We start from the raw sequence: 22,189 nt of genomic DNA, 5'->3' as shown, positions 1-22,189 counted from the left end.
CATGTATCCCGTGCCACCCAACGTGCTCTAGAAGGTGTAAGTCAACTACCCTGGCCAGCAAGATCTCCAGATCTGTCCCCCATTGAGCATGTTTGGGACTGGATGAAGCGTCGTCTCACGCGGTCTGCACATCCTGCACGAACGCTGGTCCAACTGAGGCGCCAGGTGGAAATGGCATGGCAAGCCGTTCCACAGGACTACATCCAGCATCTCTACGATCGTCTCCATGGGAGAATAGCAGCCTGCATTGCTGCGAAAGGTGGATATACACTGTACTAGTGCCGACATTGTGCATGCTCTGTTGCCTGTGTCTATGTGCCTGTGGTTCTGTCAGTGTGATCATGTGATGTATCTGACCCCAGGAATGTGTCAATAAAGTTTCCCCTTCCTGGGACAATGAATTCACGGTGTTCTTATTTCAATTTCCAGGAGTGTATATCTGAGCTCAGTAGATTTAAGTTAGCTTAAGAGGGGGTAGACTATATAAGAAACTAACTATGATGAATTGGAAGAAATGCATTGAGAATCTATAAGAAAATGGTTTGGCCAAAAAAGTAGTGTACAGTGGAGAAAAACTATTTTTTACAGAGGATGTGCACAGAATACAGAAAGCAGGCTTAGATAGGACTTTTTGAGAATAATGATGAACGAAGGGAGATCTCCATGCAAAATACTGCAGTAAAACGAACCCTGTCTTTCCTTTTGTATTAATCCGCTATGTGTTTGTGTACCCTTGTGTATTTGTGTTTTTCCTGTCTTTATGTGTTTAGCTGATGTTGTTATATTGTAGAATTTTTCTAGTACTAAGGTACATTCACTATGATGAGGAATACTGTTATCCTCAAATATAATTTGCATTGATAATATGTTATTTACTTTGTAAAGATGTTTAGACATTATTTGTTCTGTTTTGTTTTAATGCTCATGTGTGAAGTTGATGTTTCGAAAGTTATTCTGATCTTTTATGTAAGTACTTATGTCATAATTCCTGTAACACTGATGTATATGTTATTTCGATTCTTTTGTACAGCCCGTATTACTACAAATGTTATCTGCATTGTTATGTTCTTTAATGATGTATTTTGTACCTTTGTTATTGTATTCTTATGTTATAAGATTGTAATTGACACCAGTTCATCAAATTAAGTAACTTGTAAGTTACATTTCACTGCACACGTTTCTGTTGGTCATAGTATATGGACAATATGTGAGAAGTTGGGACTGTTAGTGCTTGCACGTGTGTTAATAATTCAGCAAGGGACTGGTTAACAGCATTGCTGGTTCTAAGGACAATTCCAAAAACTTTGTGAGTGCACAAGTGGTGGTTTATGGACTTGCTATATTCTCCGTAAGACTCTTTGATGGTGATTGTGCACTTGCACAGTCGCAACGGATGGCTGCTAGCCATCTCTACAAGGACTACAGTGGGTCTGCATCTTTGATGGCCCACCAGTACCATTATTTTTACAAGGAGTACAGTGGATCTGCACGTTTGATGGCCCACCAATACCATTATCTCTACAAGGACTACAGTGGGTCTGCATCTTTGATGGCCACCAATACCATTATTTCTACAAGGAGTACAGTGGATCTGCACGTTTGATGGCCCACCAATACCATTATCTCTACAAGGACTGCAGTGGGTCTGCGCCTCTAGTGGCCCACCAATACCATACTCTCTACCAGGACTACAGTGGGTCTGCTCTGTGATGAACTACCTACCAATATTCTTCAAAACTTCGACTGACTCTGCTGTGAGTTTGCTCTGTTGTGACCCGTTACCTGTCTGCATGTCAAGAGTCAGCACTGTCTTTCTGTTAGAAGGACAACACTACTTCTTCAAGACGGCATGGAAATCCACTACTTCCGTGTGCATTTTCTTTTACTGCTCAGACTTTGAGAAAAACACTGCAATTTTACTGTTATGAACGATCAGGACTGTCTTTATGGACTGTGAGAAAATTTTAGCTTTTGACCAACATTGTATCAATAAGTGTGTGCATTTGATTTCTTTGTTATTGTAATTGTGAAAAAAATTTAACAAATATGTATTGGCCAGTGCCCAAAACAGTTTGTAAAATTTTTTGTGGGGAGCATGTGGGCTATGTAAGTAGGCTGTTTAGGTTTTCTTATTGGTAACGCCACGTAGCGCTCTGTATGAAAATCACTAGCTGTGCTGTGTGCAGTCTGTGGCTAGTTTGCATTGTTTTCTGCCATTGTAGTGTTGGGTAGCTGGATGTTAACAGTGCGTAGCGTTGCGCAGTTGGAGGTGAGCCGCCAGCAGTGGTGGATGTGGGAACAGAGATGGCGGAATTTTGAGAGTGGACGATCTGGACGTGTGTCCAACAGAGACAGTACATTTGTAAGAAGGGATGTCATGAACTGCTGTATATATTATGACTTTTGAACACTATTAAGGTAAATACATTGTTTGTTCTCTATCAAAATCTTTCATTTGCTAACTATGCCTATCAGTAGTTAGTGCCTTCAGTAGTTTGAATCTTTTATTTAGCTGGCAGTAGTGGCGCTCGCTGTATTGCAGCAGTTCGAGTAACGAAGATTTTTGGTGAGGTAAGTGATTTGTGAAAGGTATCGGTTAATGTGAGTCAGGGCCATTATTTTGTAGGGATTTTTGAAAGTCAGATTGCGTTGCGCTAAAAATACTGTGTGTCAGTGTAACCACAGTTATGTATACTTTTTCTAAGGGGACGTTTCAAGAGTACGCGAAGGAACTTGCCCCCCTTCTTGCAGCGGTGTATCGTAGGTCTCTAGAAGAGCGTAGCGTTCCAAAGGATTGGAAAATAGCACAGGTCAACTCCGTTTTCAAGAAGGGACGTCGAACAGATGTGCAGAACTATAGACCTATAACTCTAACGTCGATCAGTTGTAGAATTTTGGAACACGTATTATGTTCGAGTATAATGATTTTTCTGGAGACTAGAAATCTACTCTGAAGGAATCAGCATGGGGTTCGAAAAAGACGATCGTGTGAAACGCAGTTCGCGCTATTCGTCCACGAAACTCAGAGGACCATAGACACGGGTTCCCAGGTAGATGCCGTGTATCTTGACTTCCGCAAGGCGTTTGATACAGTTTCACACAGTCGTTTAATGAACAAAGTAAGAGCATATGGACTATCAGACCAATTGTGGGTTTGGATTGAACAGTTGCTAGATAACAGAACGCAGCATTTCATTCTCAATGAAGAGAGGTCTTCCGAAGTAAGGCTGATTTCAGGTGTGCCACAGCAGAGTGTCGTAGGACCGTTGCTATTCACAATATACATAAATGACCTTCTGGATGACATCGGAAGTTCACTGAGGCTTTTTGCGGATGATGCTGTGGTGGATCGAGAGGTTGTAACAATGGAAAATTGTACTGAAATGCAGGAGGATATGCAACGAATTGACGCATGGTGCAGGGAATGGCAATTGAATCTCAATGTAGACAAGTGTAATGTGCTGCGAATACATAGAAAGAAAGATCCCTTATCATTTAGCTACAATATAACAGGTCAGCAACTAGAAGCAGTTAATTCCGTGAATTATCTGGGAGTACGCATTAGGAGTGATTTAAAATGGAATGATCATATAAAGTTGATCGTCGGTAAAGCAGATGCCAGACTGAGATTCATTGGAAGAATCCTAAGGAAGTGCAATCCGAAAACAAAGGAAGTAGGTTACAGTACACTTGTTCGCCCACTCCTTGAATATTGCTCACCAGTGTGGGATCCGTACCAGATAGGGTTGATAGAAGAGATACCACATCAGTGACACATGTTTACGCAATTACACAGTTGGCTAACTTCACACTTATGAAATTGTATTTCGTCTGTACTTTGTGAACTGTTCGTATTTTTTCGGAACCATTGTGATACAAAGAGAGCTCTGAATAATGTATTTGGTATGGGATCATGATTTTTAAAGTACGTTGGAGGTAGATGACACTGTTGAAATGAGCAGATGTTTTTTATTTAGGTTTTGACATTATTGCAGAAAGCTACGACGTTTTTGAGATTTGACTGAGGTGTTATGATGTTATTATTATGATGATAATGTGTATTATGCTGTTGAGCAGCGCGCTTCGTTGCAGGATCATTCAGTAATCGCGAAAGCGTTACGGAGATGATAGATAAACTGCAGTGGAAGACTGTGAAGGAGAGACGCTCAGTAGCTCGGTACGGGCTTTTGTTAAAGCTTCGAGAGCATACCTTCACCGAGGAGTCAAGCAGTATATTGCTCCCTCCTACGTATATCTCGCGAAGAGACCATGACGATAAAATCAGAGGGATTAGAGCCCACACAGAGGCATACCGACAATCTTTCTTTCCACGAACAATACGAGACTAGAATAGAAGGGGGAACCGATAGAGGTACTCAAAGTACCCTCCGCCCCACAACGTCAGGTGGCTTGCGGAGTATGGATGTAGATGTAGATACTCAGTGGTACCTCATAACATAGCGCTAGGTGCTTGGCCAATCTGACGATGACGAATGCTTTTTGGCAACGTTTATTCTCCTCTGAGTCTACAAATACGGATGCCTCCATTTTAATGTTGTACGCAGAAAGGGAACTCGCCTTTCCAGTCGACGGAAGCGCCACTGTTGGGCCGATCGTGAAGAGGTCAAACACCTACGTTAACCTTTCGATCCTGTGCTGGGGTTTTACCCACTCCAGTCAATGCACGAGGGGCGTTCAGTTAGCAAGGCAACACAATTTTTTCTCGGCCAGTTTATCTGTTGGGAACATCGTGGAATATTCCCACTTCAGGTTCTATAGTCTCATGAAGTTCCGACAACTGGCGGCGCTACACATAACCTTCAAAATGGCGTATGTAACGGAGGTGCGTTCCAAGCAGAGAACTGTCGTTGAGTTTTTGGGGCATGGATGTGTGTGGTGTCCTTAGGTTAGTTAGGTTTAATTAGTTCTAAGTTCGAGGCGACTGATGACCTCAGATGTTAAGTCCCATAGCGCTCAGAGCCAACGTTCTGTACCCGGAAGCAGCGCTGTAAGACGCAAGGCTATACAGGGGGGTTTCCACAAAGTGTATACTAGTTTTCAAGATTAAACTACTATAATAAGATTCTGGAGCGGCAAAGCTTTCAAATAAGAGTGTTTCACGGTATCCTTAGCGCCATTAATGTTTCAGGTGGATTATTTAATGGTAAGTCTGGCTTATGTCTGCACTGTGTGTACTGAACTGCCACAAACTGTATTCCAGAAGAAGAAGAAATACCAGGTAGGGAGTGATGTTGTTGATTAACGGCCAGTTTGCAGTTTGTTTTTGTGTTTTTGGATACCGAATACCTAAGTGTCACAGTCTAGGCACACTTTAACCACTTAGGAGCTATTGTACATGACCAGTATAAAAAAATGGAACAAAATACGTAAATGAGTGAAACAGAGCGGCTTAGTAAATTTAAATTCTTATGTTGGAGAAAGTGTGTATGCTGCATACTGTGTATCTCATTCACAAAATTCTTCGAAAATTCGGAGTGATTAAACTCAGTGGATCCTTCTAAACTACTGTGTAAAGTCGATCGCGTATTCAAAGTAATGAGCGTAATTAGTTAACTTATGTACACGACACTAGTTAGCTAACTGAATGCTAGATAACATTAAAGTCAGTTTCAAAGTGAGTAGGAGCGAGCGAGTGAGCGCTGTTAGCCAAGTTTTATATGTGACAAGGCTTATTATAATTCACACAAATCTCCATGTTGATGGGTAGAAATTATTCTAAATTTGGATCGCTATATTTGTGGATTTCGGTGAATAGGACATTGAAGGCAGGGCCGTTATAAAATGCAAATAAATATTCTGGCCCCACCACTGTGACATAGTGTTTTAGCTGTGTTTCTCTAGATACGCATTTCTGTTGTAAATGTGCTTTTGCCAGAGCGTATGCCCTTTCCGTTTTACATCTGTCGCAATTTTTCTAGTCCACTCTGATGCGTAGGTTCTCCAATATATTTAAATTTACTAACGTATTCTATTTTATCCATCTGTGTATTTTGTTCCATTTTTGTACTTGTCATGAATTTCGTTTCTTCACCTGACGTTATGAGATCAGTCGCACTCGCTGATTTCTCTCTCTCTCTGTTACATTTTCTGAAAGTATTGTAAAATCGTTTGTGAAAGCCAGGCAGTTTACCTTAAATCCATGCCCGCTCCCCTTACCGCCCTTCCGCGATACTAATACGAGTTGTCTTCTTGGCTCACTGTCATGTTGACGCTGTAATGACTTGTACGTTGTTCAGCTTACGTCTGTTGGATGCCAACAAGGACACTCCAGGGTAGGAAATCAGAGTCACAACTCAGAGAGCAAGCAAAAGTGGTAGCGTTTAGGTTACTGGAGGAAACTAATAATGCTAGAAGCCTGTGAATTTCATATACTCTGGGCAGCTATCCCAGGGGGGATGTTTCACTACAGAGAATTAACTGGTAAGTGCATCAGCCGCCTAGACGCTGTTATAAGGCGTCATGTTAGGAGCTGGCCATAAAAAGGCACGTCTTAGCAGCAATCTTGATACCTGACCCTGAGAACCGCTACGTCAGTGGGTTTACACAGATTAGAGTGCTACAAGAGCGGTCTCCACTCACGAGTTCCTTGCTATAAGAGGAACGGCAGTGACTTTTAGATTTAAGGTGAATGCTGTTGCTATGAAATTTGGAGTTTGTTAATGTTAAGTCCAGAAACATCCATAACTACCATATAGGATGGGGGGAGGAATCTGAACGTGATTGGCCCTGGAGGAGCAGAGTCTCTCTTCAGAATGACGGAAGCTTGTGAAGTGCCGGTGGATTGGTTGGCCGACTACAGGAACTGAGAAATAGTGCGCTGCCAAAATCCTTGAAAAACATGTTTTTGTATTCAGAGAGGAGTTCTCAGTCTGGTCGTTGGGGCGTCAGCTCCGTGTCGCTCGTTGCCGGCCTCGATAAGCTATGACAAGTCTGTTTCTCACTTCGAGTGTTTTTCTCCATATTGAGGTGACAAAGTCTTGCGATAGCGATATGCACATATACAGATGGAGGTAGTCTCGCGTACACAAGGTATAAAAAGGGCAGTGCAGAGACGAAGCTCTCATTTGTATTCAGGTGATTTATCTGAAAACGTGTCCGGCATGCTTATGACCGCACGATGGCAATTAACAGACTGCGAACGTGGAATGGTTGTTGGAGCTAATGAATGGGACATTTCATTTCGGTCATTGCTAGGGAATTCAGTATTCCGAGATCCAGAGTGCAAGAGTATGCTAAGAATAGCAAATTTCAGGCATTAATTCTAACCATAGGCAAAACAGTGGCCGACGGGTTTCACTTAATGCCGAGAGCGGTGGTATTTGTGTGGAGTTGTGAAGCAGAGCAGACAAGCACACTGTTTGAAATAACCGCAGAAACCTATGTGGGGCGTGCGACGAACGTATGCGCTAGGCCAGGGCCGTGAAATATGGGGTTAATGGGCTATGACAGCAGACGACTGATGTGTGTGGCTTTGCTTACACCACGAAATCGCCTGTAGGGCCTCTCCTGGGCTCTTGATAATATCGGTTGGTCAGATGAGCGCTGATTTCAGTTGGTAAGAGCTGACGATAGTGTTCGAGTGTGGCGCAGACCCCACGAAGCCATGAACCCAAGTTGTCAAGACACTCTGCAAGCTGGTGGTGGTTCCACGATGGTGTGGCCTGTGTTCACATGGAATGACTAGGTCCTGGTTATGTTCGGTTACTTGGAGGCCATTTTCAGCCTTTCATGGACTTGATGTTCCCAAACAACGATGGAATTTTTGTGGATGACAATGCTCCACGTAACTGGTTCAAATGGCTCTGAGCACTATGCGACTTAACTTCTGAGGTCATCAGTCTCCTAGACTTAGAACTACTTAAGCCTAACTAACCTAAGAACATCACACAACATCCATGCCAGAGGCAGGATTCGAACCTGCGACAGTAGCAGCAGCGCGGTTCCGGACTGAAGCGCCTAGAACCGCTCCGCCTTAACGGCTGGCTCACGTAACGGGGACACAATTGTTTTCTACTGATTTGAAGAATTTTCTAGACAGATCGCCCGACATGAATTCCATCGAAAATTCAGTGCGTGCACCTATTCCTGCAGTGCAACACCTTCGCAACTATGTACGGCTATACAGGAAGTATGGCTCAATATTACTGCATGGAGCTACCAGCGTTGATTTCATGTCGCGTCAAATTGCTGTACTACTCCGGGCGAAAAGAGTTCTGACAAGATATTGGGACAATTTTTTTTCCTCATTTGTAAGTTGTTTCTAAATTGCTGCTAGTCTTGGCGTTAGCTCTCACTCCAGGGATTCAAATAATGCCTTCTGGCCGCGCGGTCTGAGGCGTCTTGCTCGGTCCGCGCGGCTCCCCACGTCTTAGGTTCGAGTCCTCCCTGGGGCATTGGTGCGTGTGTCGTCCTTAGCGTAAGTTAGTTTAAGTTAGATTAAGTAGTGTGTAAGCCAAGGGACCGACGACCTCAGCAGTTTGGTCCCATAAGAACTTACCACAAATTTCCAAAAATGCCTTCTGTTGTGCAAACAGTTGCCTCTGTTGGTTTTTCTGTTTTTTGGAAGTAGCCTTCAGCTTGTCAGCTTGTCTGACTGCTAATAAATGGAGTTAATCAGAACCCTGAGTATCCTCGAGTCTCCTGCTGAGAGCATCCTAACGAGTCTCAGACTCCGTGCGTGTCGTAGGTGCCTTGCGACAGCACTTGGTGCTGATACATGTAATTAGTCCCTGTTCACTGGAAGTTTGTTTTTCTGTATTTACTCCTAACCGCTAGTAAATTGCAGACGACCTATAGCCCCCTGTCTACCCTCAGTCCTGTGTTAGGACTCGCCACAAAAGCCAGTTTAACTCAGGTGCTGGGTACAATCTTGATGTAGTATCCTCACAGACCAATTTACGGGAATGAGTAAAAAGAAAGCTACGTACGGCGCGGCTGAGGACAGGTGAAGCGGAGCTGTGTTCGCCGAATGCCGTTGTGTTGGAGACTGCACACATCGACGGCGGCTGATTGAAAGCCGACTTTAGCTTCTCGTAAAATGCAGATGTGGCGACGCCGTCGGGATGAAAACGTCTGTACACAGCCTCCCACTGCAAGAAGAGCAAAACGCGCACACCTTGCCAGTGCGTTCGCGTGCGCCAGAAAAAAGAACTTGAGACGAGGGCGGCGGAGACGCATATTAACATCTCGCCGGTGAAATACGGCGGCCGCGGTAATAAGCATAGCGCACGGCCGCACCGAGCGCTTTATGTGTATGTTTTAATAAGCGGCTCTGGCCGGGTCCGGACCGCGCTGGTGATTCAGCCGGCGCGTCGTAAAAGCGCAGCGCGGCGCAGCCTACGGCCAGCGGCCGGCGGTCGGGGGCACACCCAGACGCCGTGCCGACTGCGGCTCGCGACGCGGGGTGGGCCGGCTGGCGGCCGGATGGCTCTTCTGCGCCCACGGGCCGACGCCCACCCGGCTCCCCGGAGGGGCAACCGTACACAGGGTCGCACCAAAAGACGGGCAACTGCAGGGGCCGACGAACGCACGACGTGCAGCGCACTTCTGCTTCCCTACGTGCGAGGAAAGATGGATCACTGACGCTGACAAGAAGGCTACACTACAGGAGAGCGGTCAAGATTATTCAGCAGCTACACCTATGCTCTGCTATAGTCGGATCCACGAACGATGGCTGCTCGCGCATTTCGAGACAAGGACGGGGAATCCATTGCTGCCGGTTCCTAGCGACAGTTGAGGTACGCGCACGTACGTGCTTTGCTCTTGACGCAAGCTTGTATCCAGAAAATCATGTCTCTCGCTAGCTGGTGTCGAACTTGTCGCTTACCACCACCATCAGCCGTGATAACTCGCAACAAATGGAATAAAAATTCACTAGCCGGCCGCGGTGGTCTAGCGGAACCGCGGGACTGCTACGGTCGCAGGTTCGAATCGTGCCTCGGGCATGGGTGTGTGTGATGTCCTTAGGTTAGTTAGGTTTAAGTAGTTCTAAGTTCTAGGGGACTTATGACCTAAGATGTTGAGTCCCATAGTGCTCAGAGCCATTTTTGAACAAAAAATTTACTAAATAACTCTCTACGATCACGTTATAGGGCTGCACTGCATTCAACATTCACAGCACTCAGAATACTGCTGTACGCTCATTGGTTGTCGGAGAATGCGTGACGTAGGTGGGCAGAATGACCCTAAACTTGATCGCCATCGTTCCTGCCTCCAACTATAGCCACTATACAGTATGTGGAGAACGGCACTTTTGGTACTACTCACGTCCCATCTTTTCTGTTCAAAGTTGCCTCTTCGTTCGGCAATCTCATTTTTACTCACAATACACTGAGGTGATAAAAGTCATGGAATAGCGACAAGAATGCGTATACCGGGTGATCAAAAAGTCAGTATAAATTTGAAAACAGAATAAATCACGGAATAATGTAGATATACAGGTACAAATTGACATACATGCTTGGAATGACATGGGGTTTTATTAGAACAAAAAAAAAAAAATAGAAAAGTTAAAAAAATGTCCGACAGGTGGTGCTTCATCTGATGAGAATATCAATAATTAGCATAACAAAGTAAGACAAAGCTAAGATGATGTTCTTTACAGGAAATGCTCAATATGTCCACCATCATTCCACAACAATAGCTGCAGTCGACGCATAATGTTGTGAATAGCACTGTAAAGCATGTCCGGAGTTATGGTGAGGCATTGGCGTCGGATGTTGTCTTTCAGCATCCCTAGAGATGTCGGTCGATCACGATACACTTGCTACTTCAGGTAACCCCAAAGCCAATAATCGCACGTACTGAGATCTGGTGACCTGGGAGGCCAAACGTGACGAAAGTGGCGGCTGAGCACACGATCATCACCAAACGACGCGCACAAGAGATCTTTCACGCGTCTAGCAATATGGGGTGGTTCTAATAAAACCCCATGTCATTACAAGCTGGTGTGTCAATTTTTACCTCTCTATTTATACTGACTTTTTGATCACCCGGTAGATGGCTATAGTATCACGTAAACGAGGTATAAAAGGGCGGTGCATTGTCGGAGCAGTCATTTGTACTTAGATGATTCATTTGAAAAGGTTTCCGACGTGATTATGGCCATACGACGGGAGTTAACAGGCGCTGAACGTGGAATGGTAGTTGGAGCTAGACGCTTGAAACATTCCATTTCGGAAATCTGTAGCGAATTCAATATTCAGCCGTCCACAGTGTCAACAGTGTGTCGAGAATTCCACATTCCAGACATTACCTCCCACCTCGGACAACGCAATGGCAGGCGGGCGTCACTCAACGACCGAGAGCGGCGGCATTTTCGTAGATTTGTGAGTCGTAACAGACAAGCAACACTGCGTGAAATAACAGCAGAAATCAACATGGGACGTGGGGAAAAATTAGGCGTTGAAGGGGTATAGCAGCATACTACATGCACGAACACTTTTCCTAACAGCACAACATCGCCTGCAGCACCTCTTCCGACTCGTGACCATATCAGTTGGACCCTAGACGCCTGGTCAGATGAGCCTCGATTACAGTTGGTAAGAGCTGACGATAGGGTTCGACAGTGGCGCAGACCCCACGGAGCCATGGACCCAAGTTATCAATAAGCTAGTGTGCTAGCTGGCTCCATAACCGTGTGGGCTTTGTTTATATGGAATAGACTGGGTTCTGGTTATGTTCGGCTAGCTCGAGACCATTTGCAGCCTTCCATGGACTCTATGTTCCCAAATAAAGATGGAATATTTATGGATGACAATGCGCAATGTCAGCCTGCCATAGGTGATGGCGGCTGGTTTGAAGAACATTCTGGACAGTTCAAGCGAGCCGGCCGGTGTGGCCGTGCGGTTCTAGGCGCTACAGTCTGGAACCGAGCGACCGCTACGGTCGCAGGTTCGAATCCTGCCTCGGGCATGGATGTGTGTGATGTCCTTAGGTTAGTTAGGTTTAATTAGTTCTAAGTTCTAGGCGACTGATGACCTCAGAAGTTAAGTTGCATAGTGCTCAGAACCATTTGAACCATTTTTTGTTCAAGCGAACGATTCGGGTGCCCAAATCGCCCGACATGAATCCCAACGAACATTTATGGGACATGGTGGAAAAGTCAGTTTGTTCAAAAAATCCGGCACCGGCAACTCTTTCGCAATTGTGAGCGGCTACAGAGGCAGCATGGCTCAAAATTTGTGCAGGGAACTTCCATTGACTTCTTGAGTCCATACCACATCGTGTTGCTGCACAACGCCGAGTAAAAGACGTCTGACACGATATTAGGGCCGGCCGTTGTAACCGAGCGGTTCTAGGCGCTTCAGTCTGGAACCGCGCTGCTGCTACGGTCGCAGGTTCGAATCCTGCCTCGGGCATGGATCTGTGTGATGTCCTTAGGTTAGTTAGGTTTAAGTAGTTCTAAGTTATAGGGGACTGCTGACCTCAGATGTTAAGTGCCATAGTGCTCAGAGCCATTTGAACCATTTGAACGATATTAGGAGGTATCTCACCACATTTCACCTCAGTGTATAGTGATACAGATTACGGGTAAGACTGCGTTTCTAATGTCGTTCTAGGGTTTGAAGGATAAAATTTATTACATAGCTCAAAAGTTCAGGATTTATTATTCGCTATTCACTTCATATCACCACACTAGACTTAAAGTTGTAAAGCACGCTCCTGTATTGACAAAATTCGAGTTATAATGCAAGGTGAGCACATTTTGTGCCCTGTAATTTACCCCACAAAGTGAATGTGAGCCAGGGATAACACGTTCTGACCTTTTCACTAACGAGCAGGGAAGTGAAGCTCACGTAAAGCGCAACAAGAGGAGGAAAAGCTGCTCTGAAGTAATACAGCTAAATATTAGAAACGTGCACGAAACTTTTAAACCCACACAACACAAATTCCAAGTGTTGTAAATTGCACCTTATCGGGCCAATTTGTGCACGGACAAATTTCTTTGTCATTTGTTACGGAGTTTGCCTACTAACCCATAAATATTTAGTCGGTGTGCTGAATGCAATAGTCCGCAGTCGCGTACTTTCAGCGGCCGAAAATGTAGCAGCAATTGCATCAATGCCGACTTAATTCATTTGCTGGAATCTGTTTATGAAAGTGAAAGTTTAACATGTAACGTATGTGCAAAGTAACCATGAATGCAAGTTCTAGAGTAAGCAAGAAACTACGTGAGACGTCTAACATGAATACAAATACATGTGGTTGAGATTGGTAATACCAGGAAAATACAGTAGACATACCACATAATTTACTAGTATATTATTTTTAAAATTTTCGAGGGTGGCGATGGATAAACATCGAATAAGAATAGTTAACGTTTCTACCGAACAACGTCTCAGACGCGTAAAATAATATCACAGACCCTCTGAAAACTTGGAAATGGCTTCTTGTAAGTCACTTGAGTTTACAGTTGCCTAATCCAGGAACAGATTGAGGACACCATGTGTTCTGAAAAAAGTAAAATGTGAACAAAGGCGGGGTATTGTAAATGTGAAATCTGGCCCGCCAGGTTAGCCGTGCGGTGTAACGCACGGCTTTCCGTATTGGGGAGGAGCGCCTGGTCAACGGCACGAATCGGCCCGGCGGACTTGTGTCGAAGTCCGGTGAGCAGGCCAGTCTGTGGATAGTTTTTAGGCGGTTTTCCATGTGCCTCGGCGAATGCGGGTTGGTTACCCTTATTCCGCCTCAGCTGCACTATGTTGGCGATTGCTGTGCAAACAAGTTATCCACGTACCATTACTCTACCACGCAAGCATAGGGGTTACACTCGTCTGGTGTGAGACGCTCCCTGGGGGGGGGGGGGGGGGGGGAGGTCCACCGGGGGCCGAACCGCACATTAACCCTGAAAGAGTGGTTCGGTGTGAGGGTGGAGGGGGGGGGGGAGGTGCGGAGGGGTGAAGCGGACTGCGGTAGTCGTCGTGGGGTTGTGGACCACTGCGGCTGCGGTGGGGACGGAGCCTCTCCGTCGTTTCTAGGCCCCCGGTTAACATACAATACAATACGATACAAATGTGAAATCTGCATACAAAAGTAAACGGAAACAGGTCGGTCTCACCTAACCTGGTTCCCAGTTATAAGAACTCAATTTCAAAGCACGCGGGTGGTTGAAATCTTACCATAATACGGGTGTTTGCTGGTCAAATGGATTCATATTTATATTGGACTAAATGTTTACAAAACTGTTTGCTACAGCATACTGCCCCGTACGAGAAACAAGATGGAAATTGATGTGTCTCGCAAAACTTGTCAGAACAGAACTGAGACCAGCCGCCTAGCGTTTTCATTGCTCAAAGCCTGTCAAAGTCTGCAGCTCTCGATAAGATAGACCAGGACTTCATACATTATTCCTAGATTTGCCAACGAAACCTCTTTCTAGCAGAAAGAGACGTCACGTATTTGAATGTCTGTGGTCAAACAAGTGACTTCCTCCGAGCGTGGAGCAGTTCTGCAGCAATGAAAGGAGCCCGTTCTCGAACTCCGTCTTTCACTGTTACATTTGCAAATAGTGCGTAGTTAGAATGACTGTATAAGCTTGCGTACGAATTCTAATTTCTCTGATTTTCTCTCCGCGGTCGTTCTACCAGATGTAAGAAGACTGAGGTAAGGTGTTGTCTGTTCTGCAGCACCACCCAAGTGAGTCCCATGTTATGTAGTCCGTCTCCATCTAACTCAGCTTGTTGGCAGCCCACAGTTCGCGAGAAGGTCGCAGGAGGCCAGTCAGTGTTATTCTGCATCTACACCTTACGGTATGTGATGGAAGTTACTACTGGTACTACCACAATCATTTCTCACCCGGTTATTATTTCATTTGTGAATGGTTCGTGGGCAGGACTATTATTGGTAAGCCTCTATGGGATCTCTGTCTTCTCTGAACTAGTGATAATTTGGTTAGATGTATATGGGAGGAAGTAATACTTTGTTTTACTCTTCTTGGAACGCTCGCTCTCGGAATCTTAATAGTAAAATCCTCAAACTTGCACAACACTTCTTTTGTAGTGACTACCATTGGCGTCTAATGACTCTGATAACTTCTCCGTTGAGTGCCTGCACACCTGAAAAACAGCAATAACAACAACAGCAAGCTACAGACTTTGACAGCATATCTGTGACACTCTTGTGCTTAGTAAACGAACTCCATACAGCTGATGGTTGTTCGTATTGGGAACTGCGAATATATTTAATGTATCCCGAGAAAGTGTACTGTCAAATTTCAAAAACCAACTTTAAATGATGGTTCTAGGAATCTACTACAAGCTCCTAGATGTAGCTCCCATTGGGATCAAAAGTGTAACAGATTAAATACAGCACGCATAGAGGCATTTAAAGAACCATTTTTCCTGTTCTCCATACATGAAAGCAACGGGAAAAAGCCCTAAATACTGGTACAGTGGGACATAACCAAAACCAAGTACTTCACGGTGATCTGCAGAGTTAGATGCAGATGTTGATATAACTTTCATTTATCTCGTTTGAACACTAAACCGACTGCTGTCTTACGCGGAAGTTCGTGATCATAGGAACTTGTCCGTAGACTTCATTGCTGGCTACTGCAGCTAATCACGGTTTAAGGAGACTCAAGATCAAAGATCACGTCTAATGTTCACCCCTTACGGTGGAATCAGTGTCCTCATTCGTCTGCGTTTAGAGTAGACAGTGTGCAAGTGTGATGGAGATCTCTGAATATTCGCGTAGCGTGGATATGAGGCCGGACGTGGGTACCAGTCCGGTATTCACCTAGTGGGATGTGAAACAACACCTTAAAATCGCAGCCAGGCTGGTAGCTCACCAACCCTCGTCGGTAATCCACTGAACGGATTCTATCCACTTCTGATTTGCCTCCTCGTATGCCAGAAGCCGCGCGTTAAGGCACCTGCACACAGAAGACTTTATACGTGCAGCTATTTCGCCTTTGTTGCTTTTTAGTTTCTTCAGTTTTTGAGAACTTGCACATGATGAGGAACTGTTTCCTGACAGCAGACTCGTTTTCACGGGTTTTTGTAGTGGACTTTATCTAGTGAGCGCGAAGCAGGAAGTGACCCACCCCTGTTTTCTATGTCCCCTCCCTCCATCTGCTCCCCTTTTTCTTTCTTTGCCTCTCCTCCCCGCCCCTTTTCCCCTTCATAGGTCCGGGTCCTCCTACTCCCGCCCCCCCCCCCCCCCATCTGCTGCCGTGTCACGTGTGTAGTGCTGTTATAAGTGAGTGTTCAGTGTTGTGCATCACCTGTCAGTGTTGCGAACAGCCACCATACCGTCGCTAGTTGTATTTTTATCTCGTGCGAACAGAAACTAGACTGTCGCCATGTTTTTTTAACAGTGCATGTCTCCTTCATGTGTGTCTTCATCCGCATCGTCAAAACTCTCACCATTGTTCTGTTTAACTTTCTCTCGGCTGCAGAGCAGCGTATTAAGCTGCTGTTATCCCGCTCCTCCCCGTGTGAGTGTGTGTGTGTGTGTGGGGGGGGGGGGGAATCGAAAATCAATTAAGAAAGTAAAAACAGGAAGTGAGGGTTGACAGTTACGGACCTGAGTCGGCGGACATGTTCTGGCTATCGAGTCAGTGTGTATTCGCGTCCTGTCCGACGCGTAGCTCTGCATTCCTGGCTGGCTTGTTGTATGCTAAGGCGACAACGATGTCAACAGGTTTCCTGGCGGAAGATTGTTCTATGGATGTATTGTGGAAGTGGCTGTATTCAGATGGTGCTCCGTAATAATACCGTTTTATAGCTTGTGGAATAAGCATAAAAGAAGCTATTGTGAAGATGGTGCCCTGAGGTGTTGGAAAACAGTGTTTCCCGGAAGTGTCAAACTCCAGTAAAGCTCATGCGTTAGGCTCTCCATAATGTGCTGAATGTTAGTCTCTTCTTAGCTTCACGTATTTTACTGCGGTTTGGTCATGCATCAAAGGGTCATGCCATGTTGGAACCGATGTAAGGTGATGTGGTGACATTTAGCTAAACAGGACGCTTTGACATTCGAGAAGACAGTTGCTAAAAGTAGTGTATTGATAAACTTCGTGTAGTCCTTCTCGAACTTCTACACTGCTAAGGATGTTGTCTATATATTATTATTATTATTATTTCCGTCGAGACCCTGTACGATCACGCACAGCATTCTGCCTCATTTGAGCGTTCTTTCTGATCTTCCAAGATTTTCTTATTTTTTCTCCATGGAATCTCTCTCTATCTTTAGTCCACTTCGTCGCAGGTTTCTTTGGAACTGCATTCTCTGACTTGATATTCCACTTGCGTATCTTGTCCCTGTATACATTTCTATCCTCAATTTCTATTGGATCGGTTTTTGCTGCTTCTAGATCCAGTTTGACTTGTGTGATCCATGGCAATGTTGATTTGACCCCTTGTATGTATGTTACAATTCTCTTGGTGAGTCGTTTTGGTGATAGCCTGATGATGTCCCCATAGAACTTCAACCTTCTGTTTCTGACATCTGCTGCTATGTTTGACATCTTCTCTGTAGCTTTACTCTAGTGTAATCTGTGTACCTCTTCTGTCAGCTTTGGGCCGAGAATTTTCCTCATGATTTTTCTTTCTTCCTTCAGTATGCTTTCTGTGTCACTTTTCGTATGGAGTGTTAGCGACTCACTTGCATACAGTATTTCAGGCTTGATTACTGTGTTGTTGTGTCTGACTTTGGTGTGAATGGACATGCATGTTTTATTATATACGTGCTGTGTCTTGCTGAACGCTGTCTTTATTTTTTGTAGTCGAGTCTTTGTGCGACTTTTTCTTCTCCTGTAGTATCTTTGATTTCATCTAGATACCTGAAGTGTGCCACTCTGTTTATTTTGCCGTATTTTGTGTCTAATTTTGATATGTTTAATTTTGAGCAGAAAATTTCAGAATTCTCGAAAGAGATTTGCAGCCCAACTTTTCCGTGCGTTCTTTTAGTACCTCAATATGTTTGTGTGCTGTTGCATCGTTGTCTGATGGTCTATGGCCAGGTCGTCTGCGAAAGCTAGATTTGATATTTCTGTTTTGTCCCGGCATCTTCCTAGCCGTATTGGTTTCTTGTGTCCTTGAGTTTTCAGTTCTTTTTCCTATTCCCTCATTACTTTATCCAGGACTAGGTTGAATAATAGTGGGGATAATCCGTAGCCATGGCGCGTTCCAGTTTTGATCATGAATGGATCAGAGATTTCATCCATGAGTTCATCTTTCCATTTTGTGTCAGCTAATGTCTGTCTGATTAATCGAAGTGTTTTTGGGTCGAGTCCTAGTTCTTCTAAGACGCCGAACAAGGATTGTCGGTGAAGAGAATCATACAATTTCTTGAAATCTATGAAGGTGCAAATGGTTGGCGCATTCCTGATGGCCTTATATTTTGGAATTGCTTTGAGATTGAGGATTTGTTCTGTGCATGAACGTCCGGGGCGAAAGCCTGCCTGGTATTCGCAAATTTTGTGTTCTAACTGTTCTTGTGTTCTTTGGAGATAATGCTGAGAAAATTTTGTAGGTGACTTGTAGCAGGGAGATTCCTCTGTAGTTGTTCACATTCGTCCTATCTCCTTTCTTGTGCAGTGGATGGATAAGTGCACATTTCCAGTCGTCAGGAAGTTTTTCTGTTTGACAGATAGTAGAGATTATTTGCGTAAACTCCTGTAGTGACTTTGGTCCAAGGTTTTTTAGTACTTCCGCAATGATACCGTCTTCACTAGAAGTCCTGTTCTTTTTTAGTTTAGGTATGTGCTTGTTGATTTCTTCACATGTTGTTGGGAGTGATTCTGGTTGGACGGAGGTACAGTTTTGTACTGGAAATCTTGTTACAGGTTTATGACAGTTAAGGAGATCGGAGAAATAACGTGCCAGTTCTTGACAATTGTCTTGGTTAGTTAGTGCTAGTTTTCCATGTGGTTTCCTGAAGCACTAAATTTGAGGTGTGTACGTGCTGATAATCAAATGGCCCTGAGCACTATGGGACTTAACTTCCGAGGTCATCAGTCCATCGAACTTAGAACTACTTAAGCCTAACTAACCTAAGGACATCACACACATCCATGCCCAAGGCAGGATTCGGTAGCGGTCGCGCGGTTCCAGACATAAGCGCCTAGAACCGCTCGGCCACTCCGGCCGGCTGCTGATAATCCTTGAGAAGGTCCTGTAGAATTCTCTTGTGTTGTGGTTGTGGAAGTTTACCTCTATAGTATCCAGTTGCTCCTTCACGTACTTTCGCTTCGTTTGCCTAGTACGTTTTGCACCCTGTTTCCTTTATTCTTGGAAACAACGTAGGCTTTCTGTAGATTTTTTACTATTGTAGTCCTGAAAAGCCTGTTTGCGTATTTCTAGTGCCTTTTCACACTCTGAGTCTCACCAAGGGCGTTTATGTTCTTTTTCTGTGGTATTAGTTCTTTTGCTTTTTATATGATCTTTCTATGGAATTCTTCCCATGTGTTTGTTGGTTTGTTTTCCCATTCCTGTTTTACATTCTGTTCCATGATCTTTTTTTGTGTCAAACTTGTCTATGTTCGTTGCTTTCTGATGGATTTCCTTGGATGTAAATTTTATCTTGACTTGAGTTAGATAGTGGTCTGACTCAATATTGGCACCTCTGCATACTTGAACGTCATGGATCTCCTTCTGGATTGGGTACGAAATCGCTACATGATCTATTTGGAATTCTCGCATCTCTTGTGTAGATGACCTCCATGTTCTCCGTTTTCGTTGAGATTTCCCAAGGGATGTTGACGTAATCCTTAGGTTATTATGCTGGCATAGTTCGATGTGCCTCATGCCATTTCTGTTTGTTTATTTGTGGACCGGAAACTTTCCCATAGTTCTTTTATGACGTTTTCCTCTGCCGATTTGTGTGTTGAAATCACCGAACAAAATTTTCATATCGTATTTGGGTATCTTATCCATCACTGTCTCTAGTGTTGCCCAGAATTTCTCTGTTGATATGGGGTCTTTTTTGTTATCCTCGTTTGTGGGGGCGTGTACGTTGATCATGGTGTGTCTCTTGTTTGCACACTTTAAGTGCCTTGTCGTTAACCTGTTGTTTATTGGACTTACTTCTCTGATTGAATTGATTATCTTCTTATGTTCCATGAAGGCCATGCCAAGAAATGGAGCACCGTTGGCGACTCGTCTGTCCGTCTTGCTCTAGAAGATACGGTAGTCCCCATAATCCATTGTGTCTTCGTCTGTCATTTGGATCTCCTGCAGGGCAATTATCACTATCTTTTGTTTGTTGAGCTCTAATGTTAGGTTGTGTAGTTTTCCTGGTTGGATCAGTGTGTTTAAGTTGAAGTATCCAAGAAACGTAAATTTTTTATGTGGAAGTTTGCCAGAGAATTCCGACTTTCTCTGTGATCGTGTAAGTCCAGGTTCCCCAGAATCTGAGTTCCTGGTTGCCTTCTGCTGACGGGTGGATTGGTTACCACCTGGGGTATTCTTGTTATTCCTCGCATAACTCGTAGTTGCTTGTAATATATATACTCCTGGAAATGGAAAAAAGAACACATTGACACCGGTGTGTCAGACCCACCATACTTGCTCCGGACACTGCGAGAGGGCTGTACAAGCAATGATCACACGCACGGCACAGCGGACACACCAGGAACCGCGGTGTTGGCCGTCGAATGGCGCTAGCTGCGCAGCATTTGTGCACCGCCGCCGTCAGTGTCAGCCAGTTTGCCGTGGCATACGGAGCTCCATCGCAGTCTTTAACACTGGTAGCATGCCGCGACAGCGTGGACGTGAACCGTATGTGCAGTTGACGGACTTTGAGCGAGGGCGTATAGTGGGCATACGGGAGGCCGGGTGGACGTACCGCCGAATTGCTCAACACGTGGGGCGTGAGGTCTCCACAGTACATCGATGTTGTCGCCAGTGGTCGGCGGAAGGTGCACGTGCCCGTCGACCTGGGACCGGACCGCAGCGACGCACGGATGCACGCCAAGACCGTAGGATCCTACGCAGTGCCGTAGGGGACCGCACCGCCACTTCCCAGCAAATTAGGGACACTGTTGCTCCTGGGGTATCGGCGAGGACCATTCGCAACCGTCTCCATGAAGCTGGTCTACGGTCCCGCACACCGTTAGGCCGTCTTCCGCTCACGCCCCAACATCGTGCAGCCCGCCTCCAGTGGTGTCGCGACAGGCGTGAATGGAGGGACGAATGGAGACGTGTCGTCTTCAGCGATGAGAGTCGCTTCTGCCTTGGTGCCAATGATGGTCGTAAGCGTGTTTGGCGCCGTGCAGGTGAGCGCCACAATCAGGACTGCATACGACCGAGGCACACAGGGCCAACACCCGGCATCATGGTGTGGGGAGCGATCTCCTACACTGGCCGTACACCACTGGTGATCGTCGAGGGGACACTGAATAGTGCACGGTACATCCAAACCGTCATCGAACCCATCGTTCTACCATTCCTAGACCGGCAAGGGAACTTGCTGTTCCAACAGGACAATGCACGTCCGCATGTATCCCGTGCCACCCAACGTGCTCTAGAAGGTGTAAGTCAACTACCCTGGCCAGCAAGATCTCCAGATCTGTCCCCCATTGAGCATGTTTGGGACTGGATGAAGCGTCGTCTCACGCGGTCTGCACATCCTGCACGAACGCTGGTCCAACTGAGGCGCCAGGTGGAAATGGCATGGCAAGCCGTTCCACAGGACTACATCCAGCATCTCTACGATCGTCTCCATGGGAGAATAGCAGCCTGCATTGCTGCGAAAGGTGGATATACACTGTACTAGTGCCGACATTGTGCATGCTCTGTTGCCTGTGTCTATGTGCCTGTGGTTCTGTCAGTGTGATCATGTGATGTATCTGACCCCAGGAATGTGTCAATAAAGTTTCCCCTTCCTGGGACAATGAATTCACGGTGTTCTTATTTCAATTTCCAGGAGTGTATATACAGGGTGTCCCATTTATTTTGACCAGCCTAAATAACTGTCCAGATGCAAATTACAAAATGTTTTACGCAAATGTACTTTAACCGTCGGGGGGACAGCAATCAGTGTGATTGTCTTCATTGTAACTTTGTTTTTTACAAAGGTATGAACAGCGGTATGACTTTTTTAAATGGCACCCTGTATTTTTTATTCGGCAAATCATTTCCTCACCTAAAGACCTATTCAAAAATGTGTCACAGTGTACCAGTCACTGAAACACAACGTTATTAATTACGTAACACAACACCGACTT

The sequence above is a fragment of the Schistocerca cancellata genome, chromosome 6 (assembly GCF_023864275.1).
Source record: "Schistocerca cancellata isolate TAMUIC-IGC-003103 chromosome 6, iqSchCanc2.1, whole genome shotgun sequence".
Classification (NCBI taxonomy): domain Eukaryota; kingdom Metazoa; phylum Arthropoda; class Insecta; order Orthoptera; family Acrididae; genus Schistocerca; species Schistocerca cancellata.
This window is presented reverse-complemented; position numbering follows the sequence as displayed.